The sequence below is a fragment of the Equus asinus genome, chromosome 18 (assembly GCF_041296235.1).
Source record: "Equus asinus isolate D_3611 breed Donkey chromosome 18, EquAss-T2T_v2, whole genome shotgun sequence".
NCBI classification, from domain to species: Eukaryota; Metazoa; Chordata; class Mammalia; order Perissodactyla; family Equidae; genus Equus; species Equus asinus.
In genome coordinates, this window is record NC_091807.1 from 34,916,621 (window position 1) to 34,926,096 (window position 9,476).

Below are 9,476 nucleotides of genomic sequence, written 5' to 3' on the forward strand. Positions count from 1 at the left end.
TTTGGTTTTATAGAAATGATCCTTATAGGAATAGCAACAACGGGTCAAAAATTACAAAGTGTAGTGAAAAAGGAAGGGTAAGTTCCTTTTGCCTTACTCTTGATTTGTTTTTAACTACTTAGGCCACACAATCACCCTAGCGTCAAGTATGGCAGACCAAGAATCCCACACACTCAGATGAATAGCCACGCCTGTACCTCATCAGGCCACAGATCACGAGAGACTCACTCAGGAAACTTCTTTCCAGACAGATCAGTGACTGAATAAAGAGAAAGGGTGGAACCATAAATTAGGCAGAGAAAGCAGGAAGCCAGGATGAGCTCAGTAGACACGAAGATGCTCTGTCCAGATTACCCTTCGATGAAGGACGTTCTGCTCCAGCTGCGGGGAGGGCTAGCAGCCCCTTCTTGGAAGGCCTCAGCTACAGAGACGCCTGACCAGGGTGGCCCACAAACAATGACAGATGGAGGAAGGCTATAAAGGCCCAGCGTTTGGCCATTTCAGCTCCCAAGCTCCCCACGGTGTCAGCTGAGTCTGTCACCCCTGCACCACAGTTCAGCCTCTTCCTCTTCCCACTCATGTCTTCCTTCTTCTCCCTTCCACTGGGGTCCGTCTCATGGGCACTCTTAACACACACCTTAGACCCTAAACTCCATCTCAGAGTCTGCCCTCAGAAAACCCAACTTGTGATAACTAGGAAATAGAACAGAAGGAATTCTCCAAGACAAAGAGGAGAATGAGAAGGACAAGAGACACACGTGCCTTCTTTTGTCCTGTCATCACCTTTCTCTGTCTGGGTTTCTGCTGCCGCCAGACACCGGGGCACAGTGGAAAGGACACAGAAGTCAAGTTCCTACTGCCTTGTTCTCATCCTCCTCTGTCACTCACTGCTCTGTGATCTTGGATAATTCAACCTGTCAGGGCCTCCCTTTACCCATTGGCAAAAGCAGAGGATAACGATCTTATCTGAGGGCTGAGTCATTGTGAGGGTCCATTAAGATAATGGACTTGAATGTGCACAGGAAGCCATAAAACTCTGTCTGCCTCGTGACCACTTCTCTCCTCTCCAAACAAGGCTTGGAAAGCCAGTAGGTGCTTGAAAACAACAGCCTGGAAGGAAGAGTTTCAACTCCGTCCTTCAATCCCCGGGCCACCAGGGCAGCTGCAGAGAAGAGTTAGGGGCTAAAAGGGATGGGAGAGGAGAGTGTGTTGTCACATACAGTAGATAATACTGAGTACATGATACGTGCCAGGCATCGTGGTTCCTCGTGGTACTCACACGGGGGTCATGGACTTTAACTCAAAAAAACCCCAAACAAATAAAACCTCCCACCAGGATATGAGCCAAGTAAGAGGAGTCACAGATGGCCTCCTGAGGAAGCGATGCTGGAACAAAAATAAATAATGAGTAGGAGTTATGTTCACAAAGAAGGGGAAAGGTGATTCCTAAATCTGAGAGAATGCAAGTGCAAAGAAGTCCCTGTGGGGAAGGCAGCAGGGAGCACGAGGCCTGGAAGCATGAGGCAAAGCCCGGAGAAGCTGGGGAGTGAGTGCTGGGATGGGGCTGTAGGGGTGGGTGGGGACCACATGGAATAGTTCCTGGTGGGTGAGTTAAACACTGTTCTCTTCATCCTGAGTGCAGTGGGGGTCCGTAGAAGGCCCTTAAGGAGAGCTTTCAGATGACTGTTGTGGCTGCAGAGGGAAGGACAGGAAGGAGGGAGACCATAATGGGCAATGTTGATGACAGCCAGCACTGATTGATGTCCTATGTGCCCGGCACACTTATAAGTGTTTACATGAAGTACAGGTACGCAACGAAACACGTACCATTATGATCCTCATTTTAACCACAAAGAAACTAAAACAAAGAGAGAATAAGTAACCAGAACTCCAACCAGGCCATCTGGCTGCAAAGCCACACATTTAACAACTACCCAAAACTGTGTTATGGGTAGACCAGATGGGCAGCTATTTCGGTAATCTAAGTTGGGTGGCAGCAATGGAGCTCAGGAGAAGTGGATGTATTTTGAAGATACGTAGGAGACTAAAAGACAAGATAGAATTCAGTTATAGATTGGTCACAGGGACGTGGGGGAGATGGTCTCAGGGACAGGTTGGTGCGGAAGTGACAGAAGGGGTGCCACTCACTGAGATGTGGGACACTGGAGGATAACCATGGTTGCTGTGTTCTGGAGCTAAGGCAGGAGGCAGGGGACAATGTGAGTCCACCTGGACCTACAGAGTACTGAGGTGCTGTAGTGACATATTCGGTTGTATCAAATTCTTATAAAGGGACATAGTTCTATCCTCCTGCAAGATTGCAGCTCCTTCTGCTTGGTTATGATCCATCTGGCATATTTATTTATTTAACATAATATATTTAGGGGTGGAGGCCATTACCTCGCTTAAAGTCTCTTTCTGGAGGCAAGTGCATCTCCCATGCCTCATCAGCTGGATGTCAGCACCAGATCATCCCATCAAGCATGGAAGCATCTACATAACGAGGGCGCAGGTGAGTATGCGGGAGGCTGAAGAACATAGATTTTGAGCCAGATTCTGTATTAGTCTGCTCATACTGCCATAACAAAATTCCAAAGGTTGGATGGCTTAAACAACAGAAATTTATTTTCTCATGGTTCTAGAGGCCAGAAGTCCAAAGTCAAGGTGTCTCCACAGTTGGTTTCTGGTTAGGACTCTCTTTCTCCCTTGTAGACAGCTGCCTTCTCAATGTGTCCTGACATGGACGCTTTTCTATGTGTACCATAGAAGGAGAAAGATCCCTGGTGTCTCTTCCTCTTCTTAGAAGGACACTAATGCTATTGGGTTAGGGCCCCACCCCCACGGCCTCATTTAACCTTAATTACCTCCTTCAAGACTCTCTCTTCACATACAGTCACACTGAGAGTTAGACTTCAACATACAAATTTGGGGTGGGGGACAGAATTGGGTGCATAACAGATTCCAAGCCCTACCATTTGTGAGTTGCAAGATTACATTCTTGCACAATTTGTTCATCTTTCTAAATCTCAGTTTTTCTATCTGTAAAATATGGTTACTGAGAGGATTGAATGAGATAATATACATAAGAGATAGATGGTTCTAGAACCTGACATGCAGCAGTCAAGCAATGGTAGCAATGATTATCTCAAGTGGCCATCATAGTAGATGATCACTCTTGGGTTGTTATTCGTTTCAGACCCTGGATCCATGGAACCATAGGAATCCCCTCCCAACACCTCCTGTCCTTACTTGTTTAATCCTGTGGCCTGTCTTCAAGAGTAGCAGCCATGAGCCGTGGGGACGGTTCTGAGATATCTTCCCAGACAGGATTGCTCATCATCTCAAAGATGTTTTGTCCCTGTTCAGCCACAACAATGTTTGCCATTTGCTTCCTTTAAAGGAAGCCCCACCTATGAAGTCTGCTTAGTGACAGCAAGAGGCGAGGGGGGAGGGAAAGGAGCTTATTTGAAGAGAATCCCAGAAACTGAAAGGTAACTTTTTCCCCGTGAACAATGGATGGAGAAATTCCCTTTGCAATGAATCCTCTTTCCTCACAGTCGGTCCTCCGGGGAACATGTCAGCACCTTCTGGGACCCCGGAGGAGTCTTTTCTTGAGAAAGAAGCAGCGGTGGTGCTTTGCCTCCATTTAGGAGTTTTCTTTGCTGAGCCTCCCAAAATTTAACCAGTCTTAGAAAGCGGTGGATCCCATGTGTGGCCTCTCACAAGGTGACAGAACAGGGGACTGAGTCGCATTTTATTGCTGCCTAGGGTACTAGAGACCTCTCACCTTGAGAGTAGGACAGGAAATGGGGCAACTGAGACCCTGATTTCATAGTCTGATGGCTTGAAGGAAAGAGAGATTTCTAGATAACGCCAGATCCTAGGAGGGAAAGTGTCTCTGCTTATGAAACCTTGGGGGGCACAACCATGCTTGATTTGGAGATGGCATTTTGGGGCAGAGGGAGACTTCTACAGACAAATCTCTGTCTTCTCTGCATTCCGGGCACCAGCAACCCTCAAGGGAGTGTGCTGTGTCTTTGCTAAGATGCCTCAAGATTCTGCCACTGTCTGCATTAGAAACAAGCAGCTAAGTTTCCCAGGTTTGTCACCATCTGCACCCAAGAGGGAGAAAGAATTCATGAGCACAGTTTTTTAAAAACAATAGTGTTCTTACGAGAAAAGAGAAAGAAAACTAAACTTACACTTTTGTGTGTACCAGGAGAAAGAAGAAAAAGAAAAACAACCATGCACCTGACCCGTAGCTACCCTTTTTCAGGATGAGAGGCTCACATCCGGAATATCACAGTTGGGGCTTCATAAGGCACCCCTGCACCCCTGTTTCCTGGAATCTACTGAGAGAAAATGGCAGACCAGCCAAGATATTTGACTGAGGTTTGTTAAGAAAACATATTCTCGGTTTGGGCTGTTTTCTAAGAGGAGGGTCGGAGAGTTGTGGTTTAAGTAAGAAAATTGTTTGTGGACAGTGATGGAAATAATGACTCTCTTCACTGCCCCGCGTGTCTCTGGCTATAGTTACAGGAGGCAAAGTGGAACAGTGTCTGCGAATTACCTGGGGACCGCGGGCAGGGTGGACAACCGATGGAGAAGGCTGGAGCCAAGAAAACACCATTATGCATCGGTAATCAGGGTAATTCCGTAGCTGGAGCAAGCATTTATGACTTGGGGAAGGTGGGAAGGCTCTGATTTCTGGAGCCTGGCTAGACTTTGAGAGGAAATAAGAGAATCTACTTCCTCTGATTTGCTGCCCACACTCCCCAGAGGAGAACGTAGCTCAGGTCTCTGATGTTTGCCCACAGTGAACCTTGAAGGATTTATTTCATGCTCTTTTAATAAGGTCAGTCTATTACCTGTCAACTAAAGTCTAAATTGTTTGACTTGACCTTGAAGATGGTTTTGGGCAGCTACAGTTCATAGCGTAAAAGCATGAACAGTTTCCATAGCTCTGAATCAACCCAATAAGTAATGGTAACAATTCTGAAATGCACATCATTTTAGTTGTTGACCATCAGAATTTCTTTTTTCTCCCTGGTGTCTCTTTGCGGTTACGCTTTGTGGTGTCATGTGTCTGCTACCCTCTATTTATTTGGAGAAAGATAACTTAGGGCATGTTATGTTTGCTTGTATATTTTGGGGTAAAGACTCAAGAATTCTACCTAACTACTTTCATTAATCAGTGGGAGATGCTAAATTCCTGGAGATCATGAAGCTCAAATGGTCAGGATGAGTCATTCACACATAGTCACCTGCTCGATAATTCATTCATCCTCTCAGCCTGTTAACAGGTATCCTGTACATGTAGGATGCCTGGCGCTGGGCTGGGTTCCGGGCATGGAGAGATGAGCGAGGCTCCACCCCTGAATACAAAGAGCTTTCCAGCTACACAGTCATTCCCTGAACACCATGGGAAGTCAGAGGAGGGAGCGGTTACTTCTCAGTGAAGTCCCCAGAGAGGCAGAATATTGATGTTGGGCCTGGAAGGACGGGAAAGACTTTGGCAGGAAGAAATAAAGGATTAAGGAGTTCTGGGTAGACGATTTTCCAAGTATGAGCAATCTGAGGGCGCCAGAATGGAGGAAAATGGAGTGGCTACCACGGTGGCTGCCTGGAAGACGCAGAATGGAGTTCCGTGTGGGGAATGCCTTGATGGCAAAACACAGAGGATGTTCAGAAGAGAGGAGTTTGGGCGGGTTTTGGTAGCAGCTGGGAACCACAGAAAATGTGTGAGTGGGGACAGGAAAAAATAAAGGATCTGGGGAGAAAGTTCAGTCTGCTGTCAGCATGAAGAACGGATTACAGAGGTGGATTAGAAACGGGGCTAGGAGACAGGAGACGCGGGCTGGAGTAGTGAGTGCAACAGCGGGGCATGGGCAGGGGAAAGAGGAGGTGGCTAGGAGGAAGGTACTCCAGACTAGGAATCCAAATGTGTGGGCTTAGTCTCGGCCCTACACTTGGCAGCTGTGCGACCAAGATTTAATTTCCTGGCCTCCAGTTCCTCCAGAGTGAGGAGACGAGTCTGAGGGAACCCGAACACCCTCACAGCAGCACCTTCTGTGAGTCTCCTGAGATGCTGTTGGGAAGAGAGTTTGACTAGCTCAGAGAAGAGAAACTTCTAGAATGGGAGATGACCTTGGTGATGGTGGTTCTGCAACTTCGGTGTAGGTCAAATCACTTGAGCAGTTTGTCAAGAGGGGGGTCAGCCCAGGACCCAGCTGGGGAAATGCAGATGCAGCCTGGGGTTTCTTTTGTCATTGCACAACACTTTGTGAAACCCTAATCTCACATCTGGAGTGTTGTCCAGCCCTCTCAGATGGGCTGAATCTGAAGCTAGTGGGGCTGAGTCGGTGTCCAGGCTGAAAGGGACACTGCCTCTCCCTCACCGTCTAGTGAGGGGGTTCCCAACAAGATGGCGGCCACTTCCCTGTCTCTCCCTTCCCACTTGTCTTGAACCATCTTCCCAGAACTAGACAACAGCCTGTTGAGCTCAAAGGAGACCCAAGCTGCCAAGCTGCCAATTTCAGAGCAGCTGGCTTGAGGTGCCACAGGGCCGGCTGTCCTGGTGCCACCAGCTGGTCGTGCTGGCCAGTCCTCCTCACAGTTAGTCAGCAGGTGGGCTCAGTCAGCGCAGGTCACTTGATCCTGTGACACTCCCAGGTGCCTTGCCATCACCCAGCAGCAGCATCTGGGAGCTTGCTGAAAATGCAGAATCTCGGGCTCACCCCAGACCCACGACTCAGAGTCTGTACGTTAACAAGATCCTGAAGTGGTTTATTTGTGTGCACACTAAAATCCGAGAAGCTCTGGTCTCTGCCTCCTCGCTGGCTGTAAACAGTCCTCCCCCACCCCACCCCCAGGGTAAAGAAAGAAGGGGGGGGCAAGAGGAGGGGAGGAGGGTGGACGAGAGGAGGGAATCTAGACTAGAATGGGAGGGAAGGTAATGGGGGAGGGGGGAAGAAAGAAGGAAGAACGGAGGATGGTTGGTTGGGAGGAAAGGACGCATGGAGGGAGGGGGGAAGGGAGGGGGAGAGAGAGAATTGCTAGACCTAGCCTCTTAATTTCAGTCGGCCACGGGACACACCTTTTCTTCTTCTCTCCCTTTGTCCACATATAAGCTTCGATCATGTAAAGCAGGACCAGAGGGTGGGGAATTTCAGAACCTTGAAACACAAGACGTGTTCCGTTTGTCTTCTGCTTCCTAAAAAGGAAAGCCTTCTCCTCCGTTCCTGTAAGCTACGTGGATTACCGGTGAGGCCTCACCCAGCAATCCGGAGCAGGAAGTACACAAAACCCCAGAGGTCGCCTGCACACAACTAACTGAAACCCTCAATTCAGCGGATTGGCTTCCACCTTCAAGAGAAAAGCAAATACTAAGAAAATCAGTTCCCCCCTGGCACTGACCCTCTTTTCTTTCTGTAATAGTCAGAGCACCCTGGTGGCACAGCGCACAGGCACGGACACCTGCTGCAGCCTTGGGGCAGGGCGGCGCAGCGGACAGGCAGTTGGCACAGCATCAGGGTCTCCATGCCAGCACCACCACGCACAGGCTGTCAGCTTGGCGAGCTACCCCCACTCTCAGAGTCTTGATTTCTTGGCTACGCATTGGGGATTAGAAAAAATAACCTGATATCCAGCAGAGGCTTGTTGAGAGGATTAGAGGTCTGTGCAACTGCTCACCTGGGAGCCACTCAACAGGAGTGAGTTCCCTTTCTTAATACCTGCAGATAGTGGTCCTTTTTCCAGGCAGAAGGGGCCCTGGGCTGGCCCTAAGGAAGCTTTGATGATGGCCAGCCGACTGGTCCGGGTAACATCAGCCTAGGGGGTTGTGTTTTCCCCAAGGTGGGGAATTCCAGTTAAGGTTTTCTGTGTTTTGAAGCAACAATGGAAACAAAATAGAAGCCTAAAGACTTCCAGGGGAGCCTCAGAATAAGCAGCAACAGCTGTTCTCTTTCAGGAGATGCCAGCGCCCTCTCTTGGGGGAGCTGCGTTGACTCGGTCCCTCGTGGGATTCGCGGGTCCTCTCAGCATCCTTTCAAATTAGAACCCCAGCGCTACTTCTCCCAGAAACGTTCTTCCTCATTTCTTCATCAGAGTCTTGCATATCTTTGTTCTCCTCTCTTCCATCCAAATCATTCTTTCTCTCTGGTTTCCTTGGGTCTTCGACTAGTATCTCCAAGCTGCAGTCCTAGTTTCTAAATTTATAACTCAGTCCAAACCTTCAAAGAACTGATTCTCTAAGAGGATTATGTTTATCCCTCTGTCACTAAGGGCCTTCCTTCTTACCTCTTAGCAGAGGCAGCGTAGCACAGCGGTTAAGATCCTGGACTCCACTGCCAGGCTGGCTGGGGTAGGGGTCCCACCTCCACTCAGCCCTCCAGTTGTGTGACCTCGCACAAGTTACTGAACCTCTCTGTGCCTCAGTTTCCTCATTCGGGAAACGAGGCTGATTGCAGAAACCACCTGGAGCGATTGTTGTAGCATTGAGTGAGTTAACACCTAACGCGCTGAGAACAGGCCGTGATGTGTTAAGAGCTGTTCGCCACCATGGGTTTTCCAAGGCTACTCTCTCTCACAGCACTCATCACACTTGACTTGTGGGCAGTGTTTCTGCAGTGTGTGCAGTAAAAGCAGAGTAATCTGGGCCACACTCAGGAACGTATGTTGTTAACACGGAGACACGGCGATTTGGAGGCAGGGGGTCCACGGCCTCATTTTTAGAAGTGCTGCTGCACTCAGCTGTGAGCCGCCAGGGTGGTGACTGCCCCATCGTCCGGGACACACCCCCCCCACCTGCAGGGAGTGAGCTCCTGGCACCCCCCCCAGAAGTGCTCGACTCACGTGGGTTTCCTTCTTCATCTCCTTTAATAAATGATTTGTGAATGAACAAATGACAGACTGACTGGACAGTATGTTAAAATACCAGGACATTTCAGGGCAACTGACAATCTGAGTCTTCTCCTCTGCCTACTCCATTAAGAACACACACGCATATCTTTTCCTTATTAGATCCGAGCCGTTTTTATGAACTCTTTCTGAAAAGGAGAGAAATTATAAATGGGTCTTTCACAACACAAATATCTGGAAACAGGTTATTGGTGAGAGAGAGCGGGATTCTGGCTCTGAACGTAATGATGTTTTACTACAAAGGAATTATGTCTCCATGTCACATCAGCCACCAAAGGAGAGAGAGCAAACCAACCTTCCCAGGGTGTAATGGTGCTGAGATTCTGAACACACCACGTTTCGTGAAGAACTCACAGTTACAACAGGGGTCACATCTCTCTGCTCCTCATGGGGATCCACGAAGGAAAATTCTTCTCTGTTTTCATGTGGAAACATAACTGCAGCCCTCAGCCCATACCCCTGCCCACTCTGGTTCTTCCTCGAGCATCTGACAGCTGTATCCTGTGATGCAGTAGGATACACAGCTCACGTGCATGGAGGGATTCTAACGCACCGGG

The 9,476-nt window shown here is 48.8% G+C and overlaps 1 long non-coding RNA gene across 2 annotated transcripts; it reads left to right on the forward strand.

The window, feature by feature from the left end:
* The first annotated feature begins 779 nt into the window (after positions 1–779).
* On the forward strand, positions 780–9,219 carry LOC123278266 (uncharacterized). 2 transcript variants are annotated; one of them, XR_011495289.1, is made up of 5 exons: positions 780–1,546; positions 2,385–2,512; positions 4,220–4,392; positions 4,534–4,639; positions 7,222–9,219. It is a non-coding gene; the product is annotated as an uncharacterized lncRNA (long non-coding RNA). The 2 variants fall into 2 exon arrangements; XR_011495290.1 differs by having other exon boundaries at positions 4,277–4,392.
* Positions 9,220–9,476: the final 257 nt, after the last annotated feature.